A 13,923-nucleotide genomic window follows, 5' to 3' on the forward strand; every position below is an offset into this window, starting at 1 on the left:
GAAGGTCGCTGGGTCGCTGGTTAGAGCCTCGGCTCAGTTGGTGTTTCTGTGTGGAGTTTGCATGTTCTCCCTGCGTTCGCGTGGGTTTCCTCCGGGTGCTCCAGTTTCCCCTACAGTCCAACATGTGAATTGGGTAGGCTAAAATGTCCATAGTGTAAGAGTGTGTGTGTGTGTGTGAATGTGTGTATGGATGTTTCCCAGAGATGGGTTGCGACTGGAAAGGCATTCGCTACGTAAAAACTTGCTGGATAAGTTGGCGGTTCATTCCGCTGTGGCGACCCCGGATTAATAAAGGGACTAAGCCGACAAGAAAATGAATGAATGAATGAATCTCTTCAAGTTGTAATAAGTGCAACAGGAACTTTGTTTAATTTTTTGTGGTCATGCAGTAAACTACAATCATTCTGGTGAAATATATTAACTTTCTGAAGTGTATTCAATGAATCTGGAACCTGACCCTATTGGACTTTTAGGGCGTACTCACACTATTTACAGTTGCCTTCACCCAGCCAAAGCACGCTTGTCCCCCCTCCCATCTCCCCTGACGACCCGTACACACTTTACATTTGGACCTGAGCACGCTTACGTCATCGATGATGTGCTATTCAGTAAGCGGTTTCGCTCAGCATAGTGGAGATTTCTTTAGTTATATTGTTTGGGCTGCAGTGAAACGCAGTTTGCATCTTTATTAAACTACGACAGTTTGCGTTCATTGAACATTAAGAATGATTAATAAACACATAACAACAGTCCCTTAAAAGTCATGTCTCGCTTTTAGTTTCGGGCTCAGGCACATTTTGCATTCACACACAAGCGTACCGCGCCAAAGCCCAAGTGAACCGTGCTCCGGCACACCTCTTCCAACCGAGCCAGGGCCGGCCAAGTAAACCATGCCTGAGCCCGATTCAGAGCACTCACACTTCTCAAACGATCCGGGAAACGGGCCTGGGCATGGTTCGGATAGCATAGTGTGAGTAGGCCCTTAGAGGCAAAGGACGGTTCTTGCAGTAGAAACCAAACACGAGCAATTCTATTGATTTGAGTTGTTTTGAGTTGTTTCAAAATGACTTTTTTTTTGCAATACACATGCAAATATTCCCACCTTTGAAATGTGGACTAGAGAACTTGGAGATATGTTACACTTAGAAGAACTGAGATTCACACTAAATGACAAATGGTCCATTTTTAACAAGATTTGGGAACCATTCATATTATTTTTGCAGATAGACTGACCTGTTAGATTCTTTAGAAACTCTTTTCATATTCTTTTTATATGCCTGGACTTTTGGAGAATTAAAATTGCTAACAAGCATAGAAACAAAACGCTCTGTGAATTCTTGTAAAAAAATATTAAACTCATTAAAAAAATAATAATAATAATAATCTAACAACGTGATTCGGTGTTATAGTAACAGGGTCATCTAGTACATTTCTCTCTCAGAGCACGTGTACAAACCAACAAAGACAGTTTCCCCTCCGTGCCCCTCTTTTTCTTGTTTGCATCTATGAAAACAAAGCCCTGCATTCCCACGTGTGATCAGGTTACTGATTCTGAACATGTAAGAGAGCCTCTTCTTTTCACTGAAATTCCTAAAGCACAGAGACGCCTCATTCAGGCAATCACGTTTGCCAAGATGAAGAAAGAAGCTTCGGCTCTGGGCCAGAAGTCTTGGGGGAATTGAATGAAACCCAGAGTACATCAAAATCCCCGCGTGACCTTCTGAAAACACCCGAGAATCATCAGCAATATTTCCTCCTCTCCAGAAGACATAATATATTATTTTGTCAAAATGAAGCTCTATTACATCAGAAATTGAAGAATATTAAATAGAGGAGATTTTTCACTTTCTAAACACTAATATACACATTAATATTAAGAAAATACTTTTTTTCAGATTACTTGTTTAAAATGAACTGAAGTAACAAAAGTTTTTACAATTTATTTGTACAGTATTATGTTCAGCTCACTTTCCCACTACTGGATTGTGGTTAAAGGGGCATCCTCTGCATATGCTGGAATAGTTGTTGCTTCATTCTGATGTATGACCTCTGAAATAGAGACTAAGCCGAAGGAAAATAATTGAACAATCAGGTCACTTAAACGCTCAGCTCACTTAAAAAGTCACTATTTTGTGTTGGAACTACATGAATCATTTTGTTCACATACGGTAACTATCTGAGTAACAAATGGATAGCTTCCAGCATGCTTACTGTGGAATTGCATTAAGAGGGAATGAAAATTAGTTTAAGCTTAATCTTTAATTTAATTTAAGCTTAATCTTCATTTAGTTTGTCAGTTAGTTAGTTTGGAGATTTTGAAGAGTTTCAGAAAAAGTTTTAAAGTAACCATATGTTGAAGAACAGCGTTCAGTCGCACTAACTATGGTAAAGTCAGTTATGTTTTACCTCCCCAGTCCATAAGCTTCTTTTGGAAAGTCAAGTTATCTCTTAAAATAATGATTGCATGTGTATTTGGGCCATTTGTTCATTAAAATATTAACTAGTTTTGGGCAAAGTTACTTTTTGCAGTAACGCATTACTCTAGACTTACACTCTAATTGCATTGCTCAAGAGTTACCTTACTCTTGAGTTACTTTTGCATTACTTTTTCTTACCTGGCTGAGGATTGATTTCTTTCAGAACTTTTTTTTTTTTAACTTATAAAGAAGCTCTGCAATTAACAACACACAGTATTAACTATACCTCCATTTTCTATTTTAAAAACATTTCAAGAGTTTACACTTAGCTAATGATTAATTAGAAGCTACTTTGGCTAGCTGTCCCGGGAGAGAGCCCAGAGCTCATAAGAGCCTCGAGCCCGGGACTCCCTCCCGTTGCAAGGTGAGAGGGGAGTTTGAGCTCAGGTAGATCTCAAGAACTCCCCTGCTGTAGTAACTACTGATTGCAGATAGTGATTGCTCTAACAGATAGTGATTGCTCTTAAGAGATAACTACTTACTAGGAGCATGTCTATGGTAGCGATTTGGATTAGTCAATTAACTTAAGTTACATGTGTTTGGATGGTGGGAGGAAATCGGGGGAAACCCAGGTGAGCACGGGGAGAAAGTGCAAACTCCGCACAGAATCGTTTGCTGGTTTGGTAAAGCTTGTAACCACAGTTGTTCTTGCTGTGAGGCAACAGTGCTAAGCACTGGGCCACTGTATCACCAATTTAGGAGAAGAAGGAGTAGGGGTGGAAGGGGGGTTTCTTAAAAAAGGAAGATATTGGTGGTACGTAACCCAGGGTATTTGTCGTAGCTTAGGAGTCGTCTGATTGCATTGGGAACTGGATAATGCAGATCCAGCTGCTAGCAATCATAAGCAGGTGATCCTTTTGAAATTAGTTTATAAATAAACATCACTTAAAAATGATATTTTGGATAATGTTATTCTCTGAGAACTTCCTGGCCCCTGAGCTATTCATGCTGTACAGATTAATGAAAGTTTAAAACAAGGTTTTTGCTACATTTGGACTTTTCGACTTTTTAGTTAAATAAAATTACACTGCATTGAGACAATCCTTTTTCCCTTTCCTTTGATGTGTTCAAAATGATAAGACTACTACAATTGCAGAAATGTGAGCCTCTCCCATCTTGGTTTCTGTCTGTTCCCACTCACAGTGTGTGATTCACCGTAACTATGTTCAGTTTATTTTTTTTTTAAGGTAATTAATTAAGCTGAAAAGTAACTCATGTTACATATATTTTTTTAAAAGGTTATGAAATTATTATTGCTTAATTTCTTAAGTAATGCGTTACTTTACTCGTTACTTAGAAAAGTAATATTATTACATAATTTGCTTTACTTGTAATGCATTACCCCCAACGCTGACTATAACTGTTTGATTGTCTCTGCCTCCTGATTCTACTTTACTTATCATAAAAATGTTAAGTCCAATTGATTTTTTTTTTGGAGTGTTTTATACATTTCAGTACATTTTCTGTTTTATTTGTAATTTTAGAAATCATTTTGTGTCTGACCCTATTCACCTTATTCTTTGCAAATGAGTGGGCACAGCCATTAGAATCATTTTGGTTCCAGACTTCCGGTCTCATTCACCTCCATGCATTTTTAGACATTAAACAGCTCGTTATGTAGCTTAATGTTACAAACTGATATTTTTTTTATTATATTATTCTACTTCTTCTGTATAGTCGTGCACACACTTGATTGTAGAGCAAGTAGTTTGACCATTTCTGCCGTTTATTATTCCTATAGTCATTTCTCCCATAGGCGACTGAATCGGAAGTTCTAAAACAATTGCAAAAATGAGCGCACTTCCGCATTGAAAAATAAGGTCAATACATTCTGATCAATTCTGGTCAATTACATATTTTACAAAAAGGCATAACAATGTTTACAGCACTGATAAAAAAAAAAAAAAAAAACATGTGACTTGCTCCAAGTGATGTCACTTCCTTTGGCAGGAGACTCTGGTAGGCATTATTCTTCTCTCATTCATTTGTACAAAAGCTTTTAGGATACAATAATAATAATAGTTAACACTACTATTGAGATATTTCAGTGAATTCATTTAAAAATGCTATAATAATATGACAAAAATACATTAATTTCAGTTTTAAGCATGCCACATGGTCTTGGTTTGAGGTTTGCATTTTGGGCTCACAAAATGGTAGAAAATGTCAACTGTGTTAGTATAAATGATAACATGTTAAGCAACAATTAGGAATCAAATGTTCCCTATCACATGTAAGCATTTAAAAAAAATTGTTTTTACATTTTAGCAGGCACATTTATTCAACATTTGGGTATAAATCCAACTGTAGGCTATGTCCATGATTGCCTTCACATTTTACATTAATAATGTTTGCGGTTTACTGTAAACTATGCATTCGTTGCATATCATTCCAGTTCAAGGAAAATGCTTGAAATGTCCCCTCCATTCTTGTATAAATCAGATGGTATATATAAAAACAATAAACTTTATGAAAGTATATTTATTAAATGAACTTAAATAAGTTGTCCAAATCAAGTAAATAAGTTTACTTGTCTCAATAGTAAACTGTGCTCAAGTCAAATTCACAGATAATTCAAACAAAACTGATTTGATCGCACTGATTCAATTGTTTTTGCTATTGAGTTCCACTTACCTATATTAAGTTGAAATGACATCTGAATGTGCAGAACTGTGTTATAATTATATTCAGTTATACCAATAATTTTGTTTGGAGTGCAGAAGACATCCCGCAATATTGAATGAAACTCAGTCTAAGAGACGCATTACACATAAAAAGACTAGACAAGATGTTTCTGACTGAGAATCTGCACAGTGCAGCTGTTGCTCAGACTCATCATATTATGAGTCATATATTTGATGAGTTGTTTAATTCAGTCCACACAGAGACTGAACATTAAAAAGTGAACTGGTTTGGGAGGGAGACACATCTGAATGATATAAATCAATCCAGATGAGGAAAGGAATGACAAACTCACCAAATTCCGGTTCACTTACTTCATTCACTGAACTGAATAAATTGCTAAACCTGTGGTGAAATCAGAGCATGAGGTGGTGGAGGAATGACAGTGAGAGAGAAATGTGGTGAATGAGAGCTTTCCCAGAGTTAAAAAGAACGACTCCAAAGCTATTGAAAGTATAATAGTTGAATGAAAAAATAAGGCATTCAATGAAAAAGGAACAATAAAAAATAATTATAATAAGTAATAAGAACAATGTTAAAGACTTTTATAATTGTAATCATACATTGATATAGCTCTTATAAATTTATATAAGTTGTGATTTAATGATTTATATAATTATTTACCCCTGATCTAAGTAATATTTTTTTTAAAGATCTGGAAAAAATAAATAAAACTGAAATTAATGCAGATTGTGAAATATGCTACATGAATAGAGCACAAGTACAGTCTGTTTTTGGAGATAAAACAATTTCTCAACTTTTCACTGAAGTAACTGGTAAATCTTTCCAATTACAAACAGACCTGTTGAGGTTGTTAATCAATAGTAGTTTTTTGTTGTTGAACCCATCTATTTAGACCTATCAATAGAAACTAAATCTCAGGTAAGATGTGTGGGATACTGGGTAGTACACTAATCGACAGAGCAAATCTAAAGCTAAGAATGCAAAAAAAATAAATAAAATAAAATAAGGGCCTAACAAATTAAGAAAACATCTTTATCAATTTGACAACACAAGCACACACAAATTCTCACAACACATGCAAATACAGAATTGTACTGCAAATTGCACGCACCATAACGGAAATGTGTCGGGGGACCCGAAAATTTACCAAACCCATCCTCCTCAGAGTCAGCAGTTCATTTAGGGAGTACTCACAATAGTTGCCTTGAACTGAAGTGTGATTGTCCCTCCTTCCCTCGGCCTGCACTCACATTGCATTTTTTATCTACCGGAACTGAGCACGCTTACGTCATCAATGATGCGACTGTTCAATTTAACAGGAAGAGAAGCACTCTTTCTCAGCACAGTGGACATTGCTTTAGTTATATCATTTTTGTATTATTTTAAGTCATTTGGGATGCAGTGACATGCAGTTAAATATTTTGCTGAACAGATCCACCACTTTTGATGCTCATAAATTATCATAAAAGTCCTTGTGCTGCAGGTAAGGTGCAGCAGAAGTGTAGCGAGTGATTTGCGTCTTTACTAAACTACGACAGTTTTTGTTAATAAAAAAATAAGAAGGATTTAAAAATCGATATGAAACAAGCCCTTAAAAGTGACGTCTCGTCTTTAGTTTCGGGCTCAGGCTCACTTTGCACTCATAATACAAGTGTACAGCACCAAAGCCAAAATGAACCGTGCTCTGGCACACCTCTTCCAACCAGCCCAGAGCCAGCCAACTGAACTGAGCCTGAGCCCAATTCAGAGCACTCACACTTCTTAAACGGACCGGGAAACGGAAATGGTTCGTATAGCATAGGTCTAAAACCTTTAGTTCTAAAAATGTACAAACATCAAGAAATCGTATGAGCATGATATTAAAACAGACAAAAATATTCACATCTCAGATCTCTAACAACAGCACTAAACAGGAAGCAGCCCGGTTTGTCACTTTTTAGGGTCCCCCGTTTCATTCTGTGTTATTTACTGTGCGTTTCTACAGTATATTTGCATGTGTTTTCATGTGCAAGAATTTTCATGTGCATATGTTGTCAATCTGATTGTCACCGACTCGGTCCCAGTCATTCCCCTCGCTGACCAGCAGAGGTCACCATCTCCGGACTTCTAACCATTACGTCATCCTTCTCACTCAGATCCCAGCACACCTGTTCTCCATCTCACTAATGACCCACGTACCACATATAAGCAGCTCACACACACACTTCATTGCGAAGTCTTGTTTAGCCCCGGCCAGCATTTCTGAGCGTTCTATTCTGCCTGATCTCCCGTTTACCACTTCAGCCCGTTCCTCGATTCTGCTCTGTCTTCTGCCTGCCCTTGACCTAAAGCCTGATTACACGGACTCTGATTCTCGCTGCCTGCCCCTGACTAAAGCCTGTATTACGGACTCTGAACCACGCTGCCTGCCCTTGACTCAAGCCTGGTAATCACTCTGCCTCTGTTATCTGCTAATCATCGTTGAGTTGTATGTTGTATGTTCGCACAACCGTGCGAGGTGTTGATGTTTAAGTGTGACTTAATAAATACTGCAAAATGGATCCCTCCGTGTCAGTCTCCCCGTTACAGAAGACTTCGCCCAACACGGATCCCGCAGCCATCCAGGTTTTGTCTCACGAAGTCACCACACAAGCTCAGGTATTGTCAACACACCAACAACAACTAACACACCTAACTCAGTTAACAGATGAACTGATGAAATCCCTCCAAAACCTGCAAGCTGCTGCCACTGCGCAACCCACCGCCAACTACCCTCCAAGTCCACTTGTTGTTGCACAACCCCCGATGACTTCCGGAGTTCGATTGGCTTTTCCTGACAAGTTCTCAGGTAACTCAGCAAAATGTAAAGGCTTTCTATTGCAATGCAAACTGTTTATCGCCCAACAACCCCATCTGTTTAAGGACGAGAACGGGAAAATTGCTTTTGTGTGCTCACTGCTCACTGGGAAAGCGCTAGACTGGGCTACTGCAGTTTGGCCAGACAGTACCCCGATATTTCCCTCGTTTAATGACTTTCTCAAACGTTTCTGCACTGTGTTCGATCATCCGGAGGGTGGTCGTAACGCTGGCGAGGAGCTACTGTGTATCCAACAGGGAGATCGCTCCGCAGCTGAGTTCGCTCTGCAGTTCCGCACCTTGGCAGCGCAAACTGGCTGGGCTGATGATCCGCTCGTCACGCTCTACAGAAGGGCTCTAAAGCCAGAATTGCAGCGAGAGATGGCATGTCGTGACGATGGGAAAACTCTGGATCAACTAATCGAGCTTTCCATAAGGTTAGACACTCTCCTCCGCACTCGCAATCCGCTCTGCTCAATTGCTTCCAGTCCTGTATCCCCTGAAACCTCCGCTGAACCCATGCAATTGGGTAGAACCCGTCTGAACCCAGAAGAGCGAGAACGACGGAGAAGAAATCACTTGTGCATTTACTGCGGACTTCCAGGTCATACGAAGGTTTTATGTCCCAACAAGCCTCTCCCTAAAACCCTCTCGGTGAGTGCAACCACTATGTTCACTACCACTAATAATGTTGTGAATCTGCCTGTCACTTTGAGAAATGATGGAAACGAGATTGAGACTATGGCCATGATCGATTCAGGAGCCGCTGGTAACTTTATCGATTACACGTTTGCCACCACTCACTCCATTCCTCTAACCTCCTGTGATTCCTCCATAGCCATCACTGCTGTAGATGGGCGCCCTTTGGGAGAAGGACGTATAAAATTCCAGACCCTGCCCGTCTTGCTTCAAACAGGCTCTCTTCATGAAGAAGAAATTTCCCTTCTTGCCATCAACTCCCCTAAACACTCTGTGATTCTCGGGTTACCATGGCTACAACAGCATGACCCTCAAGTCTCTTGGAGAACTGGTGAGATCATAAAATGGAGCAATCAATGCTTTACCCAATGTCTGCATCCTGTTTCCCCTATCCAGATCAACACAATCAACAAGACCGAAGACTCTGAACTCCATCATGTTCCTGATGCTTATCACGATCTAATTGAAGCATTCAATAAGCAGAAGGCTACTAAGCTCCCTCCTCATCGTGATAATGACTGTGCCATTGAGCTGCTACCCGGCACCACGCCCCCTCGTGGTCGCATATTCCCTCTCTCACAACCTGAAACTGAGGCTATGAAGAAGTACATCTCTGAGGAGCTAGAAAAAGGATTTATTCGACCATCTACTTCTCCCGCTTCAGCAGGGTTTTTCTTCGTCAAGAAGAAGGATGGCAGCTTACGCCCTTGCATCGATTACCGAGGATTGAATGAGATCACAGTCAAATACCGCTACCCATTACCATTGGTTCCTGCCGCCCTTGAACAACTCCGATCCGCCCAGTATTTCACTAAGTTGGACCTCCGTAGTGCCTATAACCTCATCCGCATACGACAGGGAGACGAGTGGAAAACCGGGTTCTCTACAATTGACGGCCACTATGAATATCTCGTTATGCCCTTCGGCCTAGCAAACAGTCCTTCCGTGTTCCAGGCATTTGTAAATGAGATATTTAGAGACATGCTCAACAAATGGGTCATAGTATATATTGACGACATCCTGGTCTATTCCAATTCGCTATCTGAGCATATCCAGCACGTTCGGGCAGTGCTCAAACGTCTCATTAAAAACCAGCTGTATGCAAAAAGCTCCAAGTGCGAATTCCACCAGACCTGCATCTCATTCCTTGGCTACATTATCAGTCCAGAAGGCGTGGCCATGGACCAGCAAAAGGTTGACTCTGTGACACAATGGCCGCAACCCGAAACCATCAGGCAACTACAACGATTCCTGGGCTTTGCTAACTTCTACAGGCGCTTCATACGGAACTTCAGTTCAGTCGCTGCCCCACTGACCGCCATGGTCAAAGCCAACAATGCTCGCCTTAAATGGAACCCCGACGCTGTCCGAGCATTCACCCAGCTAAAGACTCGCTTCTCCAGTGCACCCATTCTGCGTCATCCTGATCCCGAACAACCCTTTGTCGTCGAAATTGACGCGTCAAACACTGGAATTGGAGCCATCCTGTCCCAGCGATCCCTAGTGAATAAGAAGCTCCATCCCTGTGCCTTCTATTCTCGCAAGCTTAACTCCGCTGAACGGAACTACGATGTGGGAAACCGAGAACTCCTCGCCATGAAAGCTGCGCTAGAGGAATGGAGACACTGGCTTGAGGGCGCAAAACACCCTTTCATCGTCATCACTGATCACAAGAACCTAGAATACATCCGGTCTTGTAAACGTCTGAATCCTAGACAGGCAAGATGGGCGCTGTTTTTCACACGATTTGACTTCCAAGTCACCTATATCCCTGGTTCGAAAAACATCAAAGCAGATGCTCTGTCCCGCCTCTCAGACGATGAGACCTCTGAAATCCCTGACGAGCCCATAATCAAAAGTCCTCTAATTGTCGCTCCCATCCAGTGGGATATAGATCAGGAGATCCTCCAAGCCGCCGAAAGTAATCCTTCTCAGCAGCCCTGTCCGGAGAATAAAATCTTTGTTCCCTCGTCGCTTCGAGAAAGACTCATCTCCGAGGTACATGACCACCCCAGTTCCGGTCACCCAGGCAGCACAGCCACTGTGCAAATGATTCAATCCCGCTACTGGTGGTCATCCATACACAAGGATGTAATCAACTTCATTAACAAATGCTCACCCTGTCAGATGTCCAAACACTCCCGTCAACGTCCAGCTGGATTACTCCAACCCCTGGAGGTGCCACATCGTCCTTGGTCACACATCGCTATAGATTTCATCACCGATTTACCCATATCTCAGGGCAAAACCACCATCCTCACAGTAGTGGACCGATTTTCGAAATCCTGCCGCCTTATTCCCATTTCCAAACTGCCCACAGCCATGGAAACGGCTGAGTTACTCTGCAAGTGTGTGTTTCGGTACTATGGTCTCCCCGAAGACATCGTATCGGATAGAGGTCCCCAGTTTACATCCCGACTCTGGTCAGCATTCTTCAAAAATCTCCAAATCAACGTCAGCCTAACATCCGGCTATCATCCCCAATCCAACGGGCAGACAGAGCGCTTGAACCAAGAGATCGGTCGATTCCTCCGCACGTATTGTCACTCGACCCAGAACGAATGGGCCAAATTTTTGATGTGGGCAGAATATGCTCAGAACTCCCTCAGAAAGGCATCTACTGGATTAACCCCATTTCAATGCGTGCTGGGCTTCCAACCTCCGCTCTTTGGCTGGTCCGGCGAGACCTCTGAACTCCCTGCGGTGGATACCTGGTTTAAAAACTGCGAAGAGGTCTGGAACGCAGCTCATACTCACCTCTCTCACGCCATAAGGCGTTTCAAGGAACAAGCCGATCGACACCGACGTCCTGGTCCCATGTATTTCCCAGGACAATGGGTATGGCTTTCCACCCGCGACTTACGCCTCAAGCTGCCCTGCAAGAAACTCAGTCCCAGGTACGTGGGTCCTTTCCAGATAGAAAGACAAATATCTCCTGTTTCGTTCAGACTGACACTCCCTAATCATTTTCGTATTTCCCCAACTTTCCATGTCTCTCTGCTCAAGCCTGCTGCTGGTCCAGCCGAGACGGATAGGGAGGTGGCAGCCGGTGAACAGGGTCCCCCGCCTCTCATGATCGATGGCGAAGAGGCTTACCAGATCCACGAGATCCTGAGATCCAGACGCCGGGGCGGTCAACTCCAATATCTCGTTGATTGGGAGGGGTACGGTCCGGAGGAGAGATCTTGGATTAACCGCAAGGACATCCTCGACACCACACTACTGGAAGAGTTCCACTCACAACATCCGGAGATGCCGGCCCCTCGCCCCCGTGGAAGACCCCGGCGTCGAGAATTGCCTCACTTCAGGAGCCGTTCGTTGGGGGGGGGCTCTGTCACCGACTCGGTCCCAGTCATTCCCCTTGCTGACCAGCAGAGGTCACCATCTCCGGACTTCTAACCATTACGTCATCCTTCTCACTCAGATCCCAGCACACCTGTTCTCCATCTCACTAATGACCCACGTACCACATATAAGCAGCTCACACACACACTTCATTGCGAAGTCTTGTTTAGCCCCGGCCAGCATTTCTGAGCGTTCTATTCTGCCTGATCTCCCGTTTACCACTTCAGCCCGTTCCTCGATTCTGCTCTGTCTTCTGCCTGCCCTTGACCTAAAGCCTGATTACACGGACTCTGATTCTCGCTGCCTGCCCCTGACTAAAGCCTGTATTACGGACTCTGAACCACGCTGCCTGCCCTTGACTCAAGCCTGGTAATCACTCTGCCTCTGTTATCTGCTAATCATCGTTGAGTTGTATGTTGTATGTTCGCACAACCGTGCGAGGTGTTGATGTTTAAGTGTGACTTAATAAATACTGCAAAATGGATCCCTCCGTGTCAGTCTCCCCGTTACACTGATGGTGTTTTCTCAATTTGTTAGTGTTTTTTAATTTTTTTGTTTTTCTATTTGCATGTGGTTCATCCAGTAGGTTTTAGCTCTCTCTATGCAACCATAGAATGGCTAATGTGTAAAGACCATTCACAGACTGTTTTACAGCAGCAGAGACTCTAGATTAGACTGATTGTTCAGATTGACAACTCTTGCTTCTCTACTAAATCCTCACACATACGGGTATCAGTGATCATTCACCAGGATGTTTTTTTTTCTTGTTTCTCCACACATTTCACACATTGTGGATTAAATCACCATCTGTTTGGGTCTTATGAAAGTTTCTGATCATAAAAAAAAGAACCCACATATTTTGCATTCTAATTCATTAGTTCATTCACACATATCATTTCAACATGATAGTCGCAGTTGAGTAATGAAATGACGAAGTAATATATTTCATCATGAGGCCTGATGTTGGCTGATCTCCATCAAGAAATGAAATTACACAATGACGAGAGTAGACGAGGTGTTCGTGTGCAGGAATGTTCTTGGATCATGTCATGTCATGGTGATTAGCATGTGAATCAGATCAAACTCTCTGACGCTGTGTGACAAGAAGAGAAAACAATGAGACAAAAATGACTTGGGTTTGTGCTTCTGGACAAAATTACTCTAAATATGGGAATTTTGAAGGCTGTATTTTCTTTTTTATGTTTTCAATGAAAGGTTATTCAATGAAATTAAACTAAACGTCAACAGGCCAACACATTTTATGACAATATTAATGTTCTTCTATTTAAGATGTGAACCATGATACACTTTTTCAAGATATTTTGTAAAAAAAAAAAAAAAAAACTAAATTTGAAATAGACTTTGTTTAGCTTCTGTCACTTTTGATCAATTTAATACATCCTTGCCATAGTAAAAAAAATCATTAATTATAAAAAATATTGGCAGCCTATTACCCATTTTATTTGTACCAAACCAAACAATAGATAACAGTAAACTATAAAGCTATAACTATGAACTATAAAAAAGTTACACAACAAGAAAAGTTATCAGAGCAGAGAACAAGCTCAGATTACTTCTGTAATACAATCTGAAAGCATTAATTAATGTCTCCGAAACATGAAACAAGTCTGTGGATCAAAATATATAGACACTTTCTGTTAAAATATATACTCTTAAAAAGCCTGGGCTGTTTTAACTTTTTTGTTTGTCCATATTTTAATAGTTTTAAGTCAAGTGACTGGGTTTGACAATATTTAACACTAAAACTGGGCGGCACGGTAGCACAGTCTGTACCAGGTCGCTGGTTCAAGCCTCGGCTGGGTCAGTTGGCATTTCTGTGTGGAGTTTGTATGTTCTCCCTGTGTTCGCATGGGTTTCCACCGCATTCTCCGCTTTCCCCCACAGTCCGAAGACATGCGAT

The 13,923-nt window shown here is 41.6% G+C and overlaps 1 long non-coding RNA gene across 1 annotated transcript; it reads right to left on the reverse strand.

The window, feature by feature from the left end:
* Positions 1 to 1,499: 1,499 nt before the first annotated feature.
* LOC147842030 (uncharacterized) lies at positions 1,500 to 13,328 on the reverse strand. The gene is made up of 3 exons (XR_015500986.1): positions 12,513 to 13,328; positions 6,657 to 7,161; positions 1,500 to 5,861 (listed from the first exon to the last, which is right to left on the reverse strand). It is a non-coding gene; the product is annotated as an uncharacterized LOC147842030 (long non-coding RNA).
* Between the last annotated feature and the right edge of the window lie 595 nt (positions 13,329 to 13,923).

This window comes from Danio rerio, chromosome 10, assembly GCF_052040795.2.
Source record: "Danio rerio strain M-AB ecotype USA chromosome 10, GRCz13ab, whole genome shotgun sequence".
Lineage (NCBI taxonomy): Eukaryota > Metazoa > Chordata > Actinopteri > Cypriniformes > Danionidae > Danio > Danio rerio.